This window comes from Chrysemys picta, chromosome 23 (assembly GCF_011386835.1).
Source record: "Chrysemys picta bellii isolate R12L10 chromosome 23, ASM1138683v2, whole genome shotgun sequence".
Lineage (NCBI taxonomy): Eukaryota > Metazoa > Chordata > Testudines > Emydidae > Chrysemys > Chrysemys picta.
The window spans coordinates 2,258,053-2,275,469 of NC_088813.1; the positions used below are offsets into that span (position 1 = coordinate 2,258,053).

Here is a 17,417-nt window from a genome sequence, read left to right on the forward strand (position 1 = left end):
CTCTCTGGGAACACCTCACTGACACTCAGCTACCAACTCTCCCCTCCTTCTGGCCCATCCATGCCTCAGGAGGCAAGAGAGGTCATGGGGAGGAGGGAAGGTGGTGACTGGTAGGCTGTGAGCAGCACATTTACCAGCTGGGGACACCAGTGGGGAGTGGAGGGGAGCATGGGGGGGAAGAGTCTTTGCACAAGTCTGTTTAGTATAGGAAAATAGGAGAGGGGTGAAGTGGCCCATTCATCTCAATGAGAATGTTCTCGGCTGAGTGAGAACCCCCCCGGGAGATGCATACGGTCTGGCACAACATAAGAATATAAGAACGGCCATACTGGGATTCCCAGAGGGAATGAACAGAACAGGTAATCATCAAGTGGTCCAGCCCGTCGCCCATTCCCAGCTTCTGGCAAACAGAGGCTAGGGACACCATCCCTGCCCATCCTGGCTACTAGCCATTGATGGACCCATCCTCCATGAATTTATCTAGTTTTTTTTTTAACCTGTTATAGTCTTGGCCTTCACAACATCCTCTGGCAAGGAGTTCCACAGGTTGACTATGCATTGTGTGAAGAAATACTTCCTTTTGTTTGTTTTAAACCTGCCTATAAATTTCATTTGGTGACCCCTAGTTCTTGTGTTATGAGAAGGAGTAAATAATACTTCTTTATTTACTTTCTCCACACCAGTCATGATTTTATAGACCTGTATTATATCCCCCCTCAGTCGTCTCTTTTCCAAGCTGAAAAGTCCCAGACTTATTAATCTCGCCTCATATGGAAGCTGTTCCATACTCCTAATAATTTTTATTGCCCTCTTCTGAACCTTTTCCAATTCCAATATATCTTTTTTGAGATGGGGCGACCACATCTGCATGCAGTATTCAAGATGTGGGTGTATCATGGATTTATATAGAGGCAATATGATATTTTCTGTTTTATCTGTCCCTTTACTGATTATTCCCAACATTCTGTTAGCTTTTTTGACTGCTGTTGCACATTGAGTGGATGTTTTCAGAGAATTATCCACAATAACTCCAAGATCTCTTTCTTGAATGGTAACAGCTAATTTAGACCCCATCATTCTAGGGGTTAATCCCTTTTTCCTGATCATTTATGAATATGTTGAATAGGACTGGTCCCATTACAGACCCCTGGGAGACACCGCTGTTTACCTCTCTCCATTCTGAAAACTGACCATTTATTCCTACCCTTTGTTTCCTATCTTTTACCCAGTTACTGATCCGTTAGAGGACCTTCCCTCTTATCCCTCTAAGGCTCCGTGTTTGTCATGGAAATCACAGATTGATTCCATGACTTTCTGTGACCTCCGTGACATCTGTAGCTGAGCAGCTCGGGCAGCCCCTGGGCCAGTCACACTGGCTGCTGCTGGGGCAGTCTTGGGCCCCCCTGACTCCCAGCAGCAGGAGTTTGGGGGTGTGTGTGGGGGGCTCAGGGCTAGGGATTGGGTTGCAGGGCAGTACTTGCTTGGGGGGGGGCTCCCCGGAAGGGTGACAGAAACTCCCCTCCCTCAGCTCCTAGCTCCTTGTGCAGTCTCTGCCCGCAGGCACCGCCCCTGTAGCTCCCATTAGTATACATAACATAAGAATGGCTGTACCGGGTCAGACCAAAGGTCCATCTAGCCCAGTATCCTATCTACCTACAGTGGCCAATGCCAGGTGCCCCAGAGGGAGTGGACCTAACAGGCAATGATCAAGTGATCTCTCTCCTGCCATCCATCTCCATCCTCTGACAAACGGAGGCTAGAGACACCATTCCTTACCCATCCTGGCTAATAGCCATTAATGGACTTAACCTCCGTGAATGTATCTAGTTCTCTTTTAAACGCTGTTATAGTCCTAGCCTTCACATCCTCCTCAGGCAAGGAGTTCCACAAGTTGACTGTGCGCTGCATGAAGAAGAACTTCCTTGTATTTGTTTTAAACCTGCTGCTTATTAATTTCATTTGGTGACCCCTAGTTCTTGTATTATAGGAATAAGTAAATAACTTTTCCTTATCCGCTTTCTCCACATCACTCATGATTTTATATACCTCTATCATATCCCCCCTTAGTCTCCTCTTTTCCAAGCTGAAGAGTCCTAGCCTCTTTAATCTCTCCTTATATGGGACCTATTCCTAAGCATTTTAGTTGCCCTTTTCTGAACCTTTTCTAATGCCAGTATATCTTTTTTGAGATGAGGAGACCACATTTGTACACAGTATTCAAGAGGTGGGCATACCATCGATTTATATAAGGGCAATAATATATTCTCTGTCTTATTCTTTATCCCCTTTTTAATGATTCCTAACATCCTGTTTGCTTTTTTGACCGCCTCTGCACACTGTGTGGACATCTTCAGAGAACTATCCACGATGACTCCAAGATCTTTTTCCTGACTTGTTGTAGCTAAATTAGCCCCCATCGTATGTATAGTTGGGGTTATTTTTTCCAATGTGCATTACTTTACATTTATCCACATTAAATTTAATTTTCCATTTTGTTGCCCAATCACTTAGTTTTGTGACATCTTTTTGAAGTTCGTCACAGTCTGCTTTGGTCTTAACTATCTTGAGCAGTCTTGTACCATCTGCAAACTTTGCCACCTCACTGTTTACCCCTTTCTCCAGATCATTTATGAATAAGTTGAATAGGATTGGTCCAAGGACTAACCCTTGGGGAACACCGCTAGTTACCCCTCTCCATTCTGAGAATTTACCATTAATTCCTACCCTTTGTTCCCTGTCTTTTAACCAGTTCTCAATCCATGAAAGGACCTTCCCTTTTATCCCATGACAGCTTAATTTACGTAAGAGCCTTTGGTGAGGGACTTTGTCAAAGGCTTTCTGGAAATCTAAGTACACTATGTCCACTGGATCCCCCTTGTGCACATGTTTGTTGACCCCTTCAAAGAACTCTACTAGATTAGTAAGATACGATTTCCCTTTACAGAAGCCATGTTGACTATTGCTCAACAGTTTATGTTTTTCTATGTTTCTGACAATTTTATTCTTAACTATTGTTTCGACTAATTTGCCCGGTACCGACATTAGACTTACTGGTCTGTAATTGCCGGGATCACCTCTAGAGCCCTTTTTAAATATTGGTGTTACTTTAGCTAATTTCCAGTCATTGGGTACAGAAGCCGATTTAAAGGACAGGTTACAAACCTTAGTTAATAGTTCCGCAACTTCACATTTGAGTTCTTTCAGAACTCTTGGGTGAATGCCATCTGGTCCCGGTGACTTGCTACTGTTAAGTTTATCAATTAATTCCAAAACCTCCTCTAGTGACACTTCAATCTGTGGCAGTTCCTCAGATTTGTCACCTACGAAAGCCAGCTCAGGTTTGGGAATCTCCCTAACATCCTCAGCCGTGAAGACTGAAGCAAAGAATCCATTTAGTTTCTCCGCAATGACTTTATCGTCTTTAAGCGCTCCTTTTGTATCTCGATCACACAGGGGCCCCACTGGTTGTTTAGCAGGCTTCCTGCTTCTGATGTACTTAAAAAACATTTTGTTATTACCTTTGGAGTTTTTGGCTAGCCGTTCTTCAAACTCCTCTTTGGCTTTTCTTATTACATTCTTGCACTGAATTTGGCAGTGTTTATGCTCCTTTCTATTTGCCTCACTAGGATTTGACTTCCACTTTTTAAAGGAAGTCTTTTTATCTCTTACTGCTTCTTTTACATGGTTGTTAAGCCACGGTGGATCTTTTTTAGTTCTTTTACTGTGTTTCTTAATTTGGGGTATACACTGAAGTTGGGCCTCTATTATGGTGTCTTTAAAAAGCGCCCATGCAGCTTGCAGGGATTTCACTTTAGTCACTGTACTTTTTAACTTCTGTTTAACTAACCCCCTCATTTTTGCATAGTTCCCCCTTTTGAAATTAAATGCCACAGTGTTGGGCTGTTGAGATGTTCTTCCCACCACAGGGATGTTGAATGCTATTGTATTATGGTCACTATTTCCAAGCAGTCCTGTTATAGTTACCTCTTGGACCAGCTCCTGTGCTCCACTCAGGACTAAATCTAGAGTTGCCTCTCCCCTTGTGGGTTCCCGTACCAGCTGCTCCATGAAGCAGTCATTTAAAGTATCGAGAAATTTTATCTCTGCATTTCGTCCTGAAGTGAAATGTTCCCAGTCAATATGGGGATAATTGAAATCCCCCACTATTATTGGGTTCTTAATTTTGATAGTCTCTCTAATTTCCCTTAGCATTTCATCATCACTATCACTGTCCTGGTCAGGTGGTCTATAATAGATTCCTAATGTTATATTCTTATTAGAGCATGAAATTTCTATCCATAGAGATTCTATGGAACATGTGGATTCACTTAAGATTTTTACTTCATTTGATTTCACATTTTCTTTCACATATAGTGCCACTCCCCCTCCCCCCGCATGACCTATTCTGTCCTTCCGATATATTTTGTACCCCGGAATGATTGTGTCCCATTGATTGCTCTCAGTCCACCAGGTTTCTGTGATGCCTATTATATCAATATCCTCCTTTAACACGAGGCACTCTAGTTCACCCATCTTATTATTTAGACTTCTAGCACTTGTGTACAAGCACTTTAAAAACTTGTCACTGTTTATTTGTCTGCCCTTTTCTGATGTGTCAGATTCTTTTTTATGTGAATGTTTATCATCTGATCTGGCCCTTACATTATCCTCCTCCATCCTCTGCTCCTGACTATAACCTGGAGATTCTCTACCATTAGACTCTTCCCTAAGAGAAGTCTCTGTACGATCCACATGCTCCTCTGCAGCAGTCGGCTTTCCCCCATCTCCTAGTTTAAAAACTGCTCTACAACCTTTTTAATGTTTAGTGCCAGCAGTCTGGTTCCACTTTGGTTTAGGTGGAGTCCATCTCTCCTGTATAGGCTCCCTCCATCCCAAAAGTTTCCCCAGTTCCTAATGAATGTAAACCCCTCCTCTCTACACCATCGTCTCATCCACGCATTGAGACTCTGAAGCTCTGCCTGCCTACCTGGCCCTGCGCGTGGAACTGGGAGCATTTCTGAGAATGCCACCATAGAGGTCCTGGATTTCAGTCTCTTCCCTAGCAGCCTAAATTTGGCCTCCAGGACATCTCTCCTACCCTTCCCTATGTCATTGGTACCTACATGTACCACGACCACTGGCTCCTCCCCAGCACTACACATAAGTCTGTCTAGATGCCTCGAGAGATCTGCAACCTTCGCACCAGGCAGGCAAGTCATCATACGGTTCTCCCGGTCATCACAAACCCAGCTATCTATGTTTCTAATGATCGAATCTCCCATTACTAATACCTGCCTTTTCCTAGCAAGTGAAGTTTCCTCCCCCGGAGAGGTAACCTCAGTGCGCGAGGCAACCCCAGCACCGTCTGGAAGGAGGGTCCCAACTATGGGAAGGTTTCCCTCTGCCCCCGTTGACTGCTCTGCTTCCCTGGGCCTTTCATCCTCCTCAACAGCGCAGGGGCTGTCTGACCAGAGGTGGGACAATTCTACAGTGTCCCGGAAAGCCTCATCAACATACCTCTCTGCCTCCCTTAGCTCCTCCAGTTCCGCTACCCTGGCCTCCAAAGTCCGAACGTGGTCTCTGAGGGCCAGGAGCTCCTTGCACTGAATGCTCACATACGCCACCCACCCACAGGGCAGGTAATCACACATGCTGCACTCAGTGCAATAAATTGGATAGCCCCCACTCTGCAGCTGGGCTTCTGCCTGCATTGTCTCCTCGTTAGTGAAAGGGTTGTTTAAGCAAGAAGTTTGGAATGTAGTTTGGTTTATAGGTTTTAAGGGGAATAAAGGGAAATGGATAGAACCAGCAAGTGAACCTTGCCCCCTTCCAAACTCCCTTGCAAAACTCCCTGTTAGCAGTCCCTGTTCGTAAAAGCTGTACTTAGAGGCAGCATGTGGAGCTAGGAGCTGGAGGTCGCCGCTTCCCAGGAGGTGGGTAGGGAACCTGCCCCAGCCCCACCAACCCCCCTGAGCACCCATGGCCCCCCTGAGTACCTAGGCTGCCTGCCCCAAGCACCTGCGGTGCCCCCCTCAGCACCCGTGGTGCCCCCCTGAATACCTGTGGTGCCCCTCCTGGCCGTGATCCCCCCAGCACTCATGGTGCCCTCCCAGGCCACAACCCCCCAGCACCTGCGGCATCCCCCCAGGTGGTGCCATCCAAGTACCCGTAGTGTCCCCTGAGGCCCCCCCCAAGTTTTAGTCAGGGGTATATAGTAAAAGTATTGGACAGGTCAGGGCCATGAATTTTTTTTACTGTCCGTGACCTGTCCATGATTTTTACTAAAAATACCCAAGACTAAAATGTAGCCTTACCCATGACAGTTTACTTTGCTTAAGAGCCGTTGGTGAGGGAACTTAAAGGCTTTCTGAAAATCTAAGTACACTATATCCACTAGATCCCCCTTGTCCACATGCTTGTTGACCCCCTCAAAGAATTCTAGTAGATTGGTGAGGCATGATTTCCCTTTACAAAAACCCTGTTGACTCTTCCCCCAACAAATTATGTTAATTTATGTATCTGACAATTTTGTTCTTTACTATAGTTTCAACCAGTTTGATGAAGTCAGACTTACTGACCTGTAATTGCCAGGATCACCTCTGATGAGGTGATGGCGTCACATTAGCTATCCTCCAGGCATTTGGTACAGAAGCTGTTTTAAATGATAGTTTACAAACCACAGTTCTGCAATTTCACATTTGAGTTCCTTCAGAATTCTTGGGTGATACCATCTAGTCCAGGTGACTTATTACTGTTTAGTTTATCAATTTATTCCAAAACCTCCTCTAATGACACCTCAATCTGGAACAGTTCCTCAGATTTGTCACCTAAAAAGAATGGCTCTGGTTTGGGAATCTCCCTCACATCCTCAGTCGTGAAGACCAATGCAAAGAATTCATTTATTTTCTCCGCAATGGCCTTGTCATCCTTGAGTGCTCCTTTAGGCTCTTGATTGTCCAGTGGCCCCACTGGTTTAGCAGGCTTCCTGCTTCTGATGTACTTAAAACAAATTTTGCCATTATTTTTTGAGTCTTTGGCTAGCCATTCTTCAAATTCTTTGTTGGCCTTCCTAATTGTATTTTTACATTTCACTTGGCAGAGTTTATGCTCCTTTCTGTTTTCCTCACCAGGATTTACCTTCCACTTTTTAAAGGATGCCTTTTTGCCTCTCGCTGCTTCATTTACTTTGTTGGTTAGCCATGGTGGCACTTTTTTGATTCTCTATGTTTTTTAATTTGGGGGTTACATTTAAGTTGAGCCTCTATTATGGTGTCTTTAAAAAGTTTCCATGCAACTTGCAGGGATTTCACTTTTGGCGCTGTACCTTTTAATTTCTGTTTAACTAACTTCCTCATTTTTGTGTAGTTCCCCTTTCTGAAATTAAATGCTATCATGATGTGCTACTGTGGTGTTTCCCCCACCACAGAGATGTTAAATTGAATTATATTATTTCACTATTACCAAGCGGTCCAGCTATATTCACCTCTTGGACCAGATCCTGTGCTTCAGTTAGGACTAAATCAAGAATTGCCTCTCCTTTTGTGGGACTAGCTGCTCCAAGAAGCAGTCATTTAAGGTGTTAAGAAACTTTATCTCAGCATCCAATCCTGAAGTGCCATGTACCTAGTCAATATGGGGATAGTTGAAACCCCCATTATTATTGAATTTTTTATTTTTATTGTCTCTCTAATCTCTCTGAGCATTTCAGAACAAAAGTTCTAAAAGAGGTATGAACTAACCCATCTCAATGGGTGTTCTTCTCCTCCTTCTCCCAAAGTCTGCCGCAACCTCTGGTGCAGAATACCTCAAGACAATCTCCCTCTGCAGATAGACTTTAGAGCAATTTGAATATTGAAATCAGTTTCTTATTGGGGACAGAGGGAGCCTGTATCTGAGGAACCTCTTGTCCCAATGTTCCTGTATTTGTGGCACAGCATAGACCTCTGCTCCTTTTGTGGCATAGCAGTAGTCAAGATAGTTTCACTATGCATCATAGATGTTAGAGCATTTTGAAAACTAAATGAAATACTATGTAGAGGATGTGTGTTGGACAGCCCTTGATAGCTCAGTGGTTTGAGCATTGGCCTGTTAAACCCAGGGTTGTGAGTTCAATCTTTGAGTGGGTCACTTCAGGGATCTAGGGCAAAATTAGTACTTGGTCCTGCTAGTGAAGGCAGGGGGCTGGACTCAATGACCTTTCTGGGTCCCTACCAGCTTTATGAGCTAGGTATATCTCCTTATATTAAATGACTTCAAATTTGCACCACAAACTCTACCCCAGCACCTGTTGTACACCTGTGATCACCTCTCCATCAGTCAGATGCCAGGTCCCACTCCTTCTGGCCCCTCCATGCCCCGGATAATCTTGAAGGGGGTATGGTGAGGAGTGCATGAACCAGTTGGAGAAAGGAAGGGGCAGGAGAGTGGAGATGCAGAGTCCCCCTTCCAGATCTGGACCTAGTGGATGAGAAATTGACTTTGCAGCACAGGAGGCTCAGAGAGGCTTGATGTGGCCCATTCATCTCAATGAGAAGTTCTCAGATGAAGGAGAACAAACACCTGCTGGTGATGAATGAAGCCTGAAACAGTAGCTCTGAGATGTGTGAACTGCTGTTTATCTCAGTGAGAGTTCTCATCCCCCTCCCATTGACTTTAGTGCCTATCCTATACACCAAGCATGTCTGTTTGCAGTTCACACCCCTCTTTCAGTGCTCTGTGCCTGATGGAGACACCAAACATGCCTGTTCCCAGGGTCCGACACAGATCTGGTCTGTCATGCCTGGTGCTGCCCAGCAGGAGTTCAGCAAGCCTCTCTGAGCACAGAAGTGATTTAGCCTGGCTGTGACTCTTGCACTAGCTTCTCTGGTGCTATTTTCAGTTTGCCAGTGGGAGCCTGGCCCCACACCAGCAAACTGGGCTTCAAATCCTGGCACCAGGACTGCCCATCAAACTGTCCAAGGGAGGGACTCTGGCAGATGGGTAGATGGCATTGGGGTGTTGAACTTCCTTAAAAGTGCACATGCCACACACGCTTCCAACAGGAGCCCTATTGTGGCCCCATAGACAAAGCAAAGGCAGGCTCATCTCCTAAAGAAACAATTCAATCTCCTGGTCCTTGGGTTCAAAGAGCAATGCTTGGCCCCTGAGCCACCACACAAACACCCCTCTCTCTGGGTATAGCTATTCTGGCAGGGAAGGTGTTATTGCCGCATGAATGGGCATACAAGCACTAGTTAGCAGAGGTAACAATAACAGGGTTGATGTGGCAGCACAAGCTAGTCATGTGAGTATGTACTTGGTTGGTAACTCCTGCTACTACATCTACACTAGTATTGTTATCTGAGCTAGGTAGGTTAAAGCTAGCATGGATATGCCTACCTACCTGCACTACAATCACACCTTCACCTTCAGTGTAGATTTAACCTGTTTGTGTCTCCCAGTAATTGTCTGTGTGGGTAATTTTTCCATTATATTTATAACTATAGTGGTATAATTTTGTTGGTAAAATTCCCCCTATAGATAAGCCCTCACAAAGGAGTTTCAGAGGAAACAATAGCTTGTAAAAATGTGAACTCTGTAAGCAGAGGTGCTAAAACTTTTATACAGTACTGCAATAATTTTAAAAGTATGTCCTGGGCATTGGTAACATTCAGTAGCTGAGCAAAGGGGCAGTCCAATGATGTACGTTTATGAGGGTCAGTGTAGAGATATATTTGCAGAAGATTATAATTTAGAGATGCTCCCTCAAAAGGGACAGATTATGAACATAGGAATTTGAAGATGTGCCCTGGAGACTGGGGTTGAGAACACCACATGGCTGTGTGCAGCAGTTCACCAGAGAGGTTCTCCAGTTTGTTGTATTAAAGTTGTATTCCTTTCTCATTCACTGCTTTGTTATTTAATGAACCCCAGCATCATTACATGGTGTCAGAAGTGCTGAATGAGAAGGAAACTTTTGAAATTAACTCCTGTATTTTTAACTGAAAGCAGAGACAAAGGGAGGCACCGGAGAAGCACATGGAGCACCAGGCACAAAGGCTTTTGAATGTATTTGGTGAGCACAATAGTAGCTTGACTAGCTTAAGGGGGGAAAAGCAAAATGGATGTGTTGCAACCTCCATCCAGTCTGCAATTGTCAGGCAATGTTGCAGGAAACTGGAAAAAGTCAGACTGAGTTTTGAATTGTATTTAGCAGCCATAGGGGAAGATGAGAAAAATGATAAAGTGAAATCATCAATCTTTTTGTATTGGGGAGGAAACATTGGATCATATTTATAAAAACTTAAGTTTGAAGAAGGTGAAAGTGTGAAGTTAAGTAAAATACTGACTAAATTTGAGGAACATTGCCTGCCAAAAAGGAACGAAACCTTTGAGACACACACATTTTTTATCTGCATGCAAAAAACTGATGACACCGTAGAGCAAGAATTAAGGAAACTCAGTAAAACCTGTGACTTTGGTGAACTGACAGAGTCTCTGGTCAGAGATAGACTCATTTGCGGCATTAAAGACAATGTGTTAAGAGAGAGACTGCTCCATGTAGGAGACTTAACTTTAGAAAAAGTTCATCAAACATGCAGGGCAGCAGAAACTGTGAAAGCACAAGCTAATGAGCTGAATTCACTGGAAGACGTTATCTAAGTAATTAAGAATATAGCCAGAATAGGTCAAATCAAAGAGTGGAACCACTCGTTATGAAAACCACTGCTAGGGGAAGACTGGGACAGATAATCATGTGGAAGTTGTGGATCATAGCATGGTCCCAAACAGTGTGTTGCCTTTGGGAAACTCTGCCATAAATGTGGGGAAAACAATCATTTTCCAAAATGCTGTAGATGCCAAATGCAGAAAAGTCAAGTGTATTCAGTTAAAGACAATCTGGTTGTGGTGTTTTTCATAGACATCCTGGGGTCTAGCAAGCCTGATGGGAGGGACTGGATACTGCCTATGGCTGTGAATGGAACAATTATTCTACTGCAATTGGACACAGGAGCTCAGGTAAATATTCTGTCTGAACAAGATTATGAAAGACTGGAAATAAGACCAAAACGGGGACTAACAAAAATAAAAGTAACTGGATATTCTGTAAGAATTGTACCGGTGAAGGGGGAGGTGCATTGCTCGCATCAACCATAAAAACACCATGTACAGGCTCCCGTTCATTGTAGAGCCAAAAGAGGTTACACCAATTTTAGGGCTGGCTGCATGTGAGAAACTCAATCTGGTAAAATGGGTGCTCTCACTACAAGATCATAGTGAACCTGCTATGAAGTACTCATTCAAGAATATCATGATCTGTTTCAAGGATTGGGCTGCTTGCAGGGAGAACATACAATCCAGATAAACAAGCAGGTCTGTCCAGTTATCCATCCATGTAGAAAGGTGCCATTTGCACTCCGTGATAAACTCAAGACTGAGCTTGCAAGGATGGAAGCAAAGCAAGTAATAAAAAAAATGAGGAGCCAATGGAATGGGTGAGCTCCCTAGGCATTGTGGAGAAAAGTAAGGGCCAGCTATGCATATGCTTAGATCCGAGAGACTCAACCAGGCTATACAAAGAGAACACTTCAAACTACCAACCAGAGAAGAGATTCTGGCTCAAATGCTCAATATTTCACTAAATTGGATGCATCCTCAGGTTTTTGGCAGCTAAAATTAACTGAAGAAAGTTCAAAACTATGCACATTTAATACCCTATTTGGGAGATACAGATTCTTACACTTACCCTTCGGCGTAGCTTCAGCACTAGAAGTGTACCATAAAACCATACATATGATCTATGATCATACTAATGGTGTTGCCACCTTAATATAATATAATATAATCATCTGAGGCTCAACAAAAGAGGAACATGATTATAGACTTTGGGAAGTCTTGGATGCAAACTTGAATAGGGTTGCCAATTTTGTATTCCTAGAGGTTTCATCACATGACATAATCTGTAATTAAAGATTAATCTTTAATTCCTGGAGACTCCAGGACAATCCTGGAGGGTTGACAACCCTAAACTTGAAACTAAATTGGGAGAAATGTGTTTTAGGGGTTACAGAACTGACTTTTTTGGGGGGGGACATTCTTTCCAACGAAGGTTGGAAATTTCCAAGGAAGATTTCAGCCATTGAAATGACGCCACATCCCAAGTCAAAGAAAGATGTCCAATGGTTCCTGGGAATGGTTAATTATCTTGGAAACTGAACCAAGATCCAGTGTTGAAGTTCTATGCACCAGGAAGGCCTATTAAAAATCTCCGAAGATGCTTCACAGTCTGGGTTAGGTGCAGTGATTTTACAGAAGCATGAAGATTGTTGGCATATGCATTCAAATCACTGACTCAGGCTGAAACCAGATACTCATGGATTGAAAAGGAGCTTTTAGGAATATTGTTTGCCTGTGAGAGTTTTAATCAGTATATTTATGGAGAGACAGTGGAAGTTGAAATGGATGCAAGCCCCTGATAGTGTTATTTAGCAAACTGCTAGGATTCAAGGATTCCTGCCAGGACTTAAGGATTCAAAGAATGATGATAAAGCTGCGAAAGTATGATTTGGTTGTGACCTACACACCCAGTAAATTCATGTTCACTGCAGATGCACTTTCCAGAGCAGTGGATCCCATGGAACCAGAAACGACTTTAAAGACAGAGATGCAAGCCTATGTAGACCTGATTGTAAAGTCAATTTCCATAGTTAACAGGAAACTGCAACAAATAAGAGAGGAAATGGAGAAAGATGAATCATTGGGAATCCTTAAAGAAGTGATAGTTAAAGGGTGGCCTGGAGAAATAAGCAGTTGCTGTCCAAATATAAGAGATGATTGGAACTGCAGACATGAACTTACTGTGATAGATGGGGTCATTTTCAAGGGCAGTAAGGTTGTATTTCCAATGAGCCTCTGAAAAGAAATGCTACAGAAGATCAACGAGGGTCATTTAGGAATTGAGAAGTGCAAACAACAAGCAAAAGAGGTGCTGTATTGGTCATGGATCAATCACAACATTACTAATGTGGTAGGAAACTGCTTTTCATGCTCGAAATACAAGCCATGCCAACAGGCAGAGCCGCTGAGACTTCACCCAGTTCCACAAAGGCCTTATGAGAAGGTCGGCACTGGAGATATCCCATCTCCTAGAACTGGAAGGGACCTTGAAAGGTCATCGAGTCCAGCCCCCTGCCTTCACTAGCAGGACCAAGTACTGATTTTGCCCCAGATCCCCAAGTGGCCCCCTCAAGGATTGAACTCACAACCCTGGGTTTAGCAGGCCAATGCTCAAACCACTGAGCTATCCCTCCCCCACTGAGCTATCCCTCCCCCAATGTTTACCTGGCAATCAAAGGATTATTTAATAGTCACAGATTATTATTCTCTGTATCCAGAAATCTGCACACTGCACAGTACCAAAGTAAGTCAGTGATAGCTGGCACAAAGGGAATTTTCTCCAGATGTGGAATTCCAGATGAAATCTTTAGTGATAATGGGCTGCAATTTTCCAGTGCAGATTTTAGGTGATTTGCCATAGATTGGGGTTTTTGTCACAAAACATCAAATCCAAATTACCCCCAATCAAATGGACTTGTGGAAAGGTCTATATGGACAGTCTTCTTCTTAGTGTATGTGCAGTGTGTCTCAAGTGGCATGTGATCAAGATTCATTATTGAATTTGGTCCACTGGTTGGTTCATTAGCTTCCCTGGCTCGGGCCGGGTACTGACAGGGAACATGACATGAACGCTGATCCATGCCCCCCTATACGGAGAGTAAAAAACTTTACGAAAAAGATTTTTGACAGTGGGGGTGATTTGTATAACGCTTTATTGGTTTACCGAAGTGCACCTCTGGAGAATGGCTTTTCTCCAGCTGAGCTGTTAATGGGAAGAAGGATCAAATTGGGGATTGGTCCTGCTTTGAGCAGGGGGTTGGACTAGATACCTCCTGAGGTCCCTTCCAACCCTGATATTCTATGATTCTATGGACTCTAATTTACCAATTAGTGATAACTTGCTGAAATCTCATAATAATGAAACCATAAGGAAGATGAAAGAAAATCAGAAGTGGAAGCAGAAATATTGTTTTGACAAAAGGGCCCATGATCTCCCATCTGTAGCTCAGGTGATGAAGTGTGCCTCATTTCACAGGAGTCTGCCTCGGAGATCTCCAGGAAACTCTCGTGGAGATACTGGGCAATCCACTGCCACAGGTTCTTTGGCAGAGCTGCTTTGTTTCTTGCCTCATTAACGGTAACTTTCCCGTGCCACTCTGCTGTTACTGGGGTGGGGGGTGGAGTGGGGAAAATTGCTGCACACAGGAGCCACCAGGGCCAGCTTTAGGAAGTGCGGGGCCCGATTCGCCAGGGCCCCGGCAGGGATGACTCACCCGGCGGTGCTCCGGGTCTTCCACGGCACTGAAGGACCCGCCGCTGAAGACCCAGTAGGGAACCGCCCCGTGAGTACATCCCCGCCCCATCCGACCCCCACCCATGTCCTGCCCCTGACTGCCCCCCTCAGAAACTGCAACCCATCAATCCCCCCCTCCTTGTCCCCTGACCACTCCTTCCCAAGACCCCCCACCCTAACTGCCCCCCAGGACCCCACCCTCTACCCAACTCGCCCCGCTCCCTGTCCCCTGACTGCCTCGACCCCATCCACCACCACCCTGACAGACCCCCAGAACTCCCACGCCTACCTAACCCTCCCCTTCCCCATCTCCTGACCATCCCCCCAGAACCTCTGCCCGATCCAACTCCCACCACTCGGCCCTGGTCTCTTACCATGCCGCTTACCCACGCCAGAGCTGGACCGGGGCCCGGGCCGGAGCTGCACTGCCCGGCCAGGGCCGGAGCCGTGCCAGCTGGAGCCGCGCTGCCCGGCCAGAGCCGGGGCCTGGGTGCTCGGCCGGGGCGGGAGGGAGCCGCTCGGCCGAAGCTGGACTGGGCCACGCCACGCCTCCCTGGAGCCCTCCTCGCACCTCCCCGCCCCAGCTTACCTGCCGCTGCTTGTTTCCAGGCTTCCCGCACGAACAACTGATTCGCGGGAAGCAGGGGAGGGGGAGGAGAAGGGGGCGGAGCATTCAGGAGAGGAGGGGGAGGTGAGCTGGGGCCAGGGGTGGGGCGGACAGCTGCCGGAGCTTGGGAACCAGCTCCAGCTCACCACTGGGCGCGGGGCCCGATTCAGGGGAATCGGGGGAATCAGCCTAAAGCCGGCCCTAGGAGCCACATAAAGGTCAGGGCAGAAGCCGCAGTCTTGGAGAAGACCCTCCCTTGATTTCCTGCTCATCCTCAGCAGCGAGATATCTTTCATAATGAACACAGCCTGTGGAAAATGTGGGGACAGGAATGATTATCAGCCCCCCATACAGTGCTGGCTCTGCCCAAGAGCCACGTGCCCAGTGTACAGTAGGGTCCAGGAACACTAACTTACCCTGCCCCTGAGGCGACTCTCCATTTTGGGGGTCTTGTGGCTCATGTGTGTGTGCCTGGGGTCAGCCACTTAGTGACAGGTATGTGAGTACTGGCTGTGTTTTAAATCACTGAATCAGTGTTGCAAACAATACTGCTTCTGTAAAATGCTGCTTTTTGGCTTCACAGAAATGATCTTGGGACCCTAACCTCCCTCTTTGTTATCGCTGGCTGAACAGCTGTGCAGAATTAGAAAGCGGCCATGAAGAACCAAGGAGGACTTTCTGCGTGAGGTTATGATGCACTCCATGGCCAAAAAACAGGAATTGAAAGAGTGACGGGACAGCAAGAAGAGGGATCAAAAGGAGAACATGGCATGCCAGAATGAAGCCATGGAGCTGCTCTTAAACGTTATGGAGCACCAAGCAGACATGCTCCAGGCAATACTAGCACTGCAAACCAAGCAGCTCCAGACATGCCCTCCCCTGCAGCCGTTGTCACAAAACTCTTTCCCATGCGCCCTCCACACACCGCCAACACACTGTTATCAATCTCCTGGCTTCAGTCTGTACCCGCGGCATTCCACTCCTCCCGTCACAGTCCAGCACTGTGGACTCCCAGTACCCACTGCACTCAACACCCATCCCTCTGCAATTTAGCCCTGTTGAAGTACAGTACCCATTGCACTGTACTCCAAAGGAGAAGGTTGGATATGATCCCTGGACATACACAAATCTTTAAGCGTCCCAGGACCCCACCTCCTCCTGGGACTTTCCCTTCCCCCTCCCCCTCAGTGCTGATGTGTTTCTTTGTTTGTCTTTCACCTCTGGTATTTGTTTTTTAATAAAAGAATTGTGTTGATTTGAAAGTAATCTTTATTATATTAATTGAAAACAAACAGAGCCCTGCAAAGCAACAGACAATTATCTTAAACCTTCATATTTATCGGCTGCACCAATCACAATCACCTCCTAGCATTACAAGCACTGCACTCCCTAGCACAGCAACAAATATTAGTGGCTTTCAGCTTCAAATTGCTTCCTCAAGGCATCCCTGATCCTTATGGCCCCACGCTGTGCCCCTCTAATAGCCCTGGTCTCTGGCTGTTCAAATTCAGCCTCCAGGCGCTGAGCCTCAGCGGTCCAACCCTGAGTGAAGCTTTCACCCTTCTCTTCACAAATATTATGGAGCGTACAGCATGCGGCTATAAGCATAGGAATATTGTCATCAGCCAGGTCCAGCTGGCCATATAGGCAGCGCCAGCGGGCCTTTAAATGGCCAAAGCACACTCAACAGTCATCCTGCACTTGCTCAGCCTGTTGTTGAACCGCTCCTTGCTGCTGTCAAGGTGCCCCGTTTATGGCTTCATAAGCCACGGCATTAAGGGGTAGGCGGGGTCTCCCAGGATCACAATGGGCATTTCGACTTCCCCTTCTTCTGGTCCAGGAAGAACATCCCTGCTTGCAGCTTCCTGAACAGGCCAGTGTTCTGAAAGATGCGTGCATCATGCACCTTTCCGGACCAGCCTGCGTTAAAGTCCGTGAAATGCCCATGGTGATCCACAAGTGCCTGGAGAACCATTGAGAAATATCCCTTCCAATTAATGTACTCGGTGGCTAGATGGTCTGGTGCCAGAATTGGAATATGCATCCCATCTATTGCCCCTCCAGAGTTAGGGAAGCCTATTTGTGCAAAGCCATCCACATCCTGCACACTTCTGTCAATACGAGTCCAACGGTCGACTTTCCCACTCTGAACTGGTTAGCAACTCATCAGTAGCAGTTTGGAGTAGCAGCTTCCACAGTGCAATTGCCATGCACTTCTCCAACGGCAGGGCTACTCTCATTCTTGTGTCCTTGCACCGCAGGGCTGGAGCAAGCTCATCACACAGTCCCATGAATGTGGCTTTCCTCATCGGAAAGTTCTGCAGCCACTTCTCGTCATCCCAGACGTGTACGACGATGTGATCCCACTACTCAGTGCTTGTTTCCCGAGCCCAAAAGCAGCGTTCTACTGTGGTCAGCACC

General features: G+C 45.9%; 1 long non-coding RNA gene across 2 annotated transcripts; it reads left to right on the forward strand.

Moving 5' to 3' along the window:
* Nucleotides 1-9,800: 9,800 nt before the first annotated feature.
* LOC112059613 (uncharacterized) lies at nucleotides 9,801-16,214 on the forward strand. 2 transcript variants are annotated; one of them, XR_010594672.1, is made up of 4 exons: nucleotides 9,801-10,054; nucleotides 10,901-10,998; nucleotides 14,132-14,233; nucleotides 15,580-16,214. It is a non-coding gene; the product is annotated as an uncharacterized LOC112059613 (long non-coding RNA). The 2 variants fall into 2 exon arrangements; XR_002888916.3 differs by lacking the exon at nucleotides 14,132-14,233.
* Nucleotides 16,215-17,417: the final 1,203 nt, after the last annotated feature.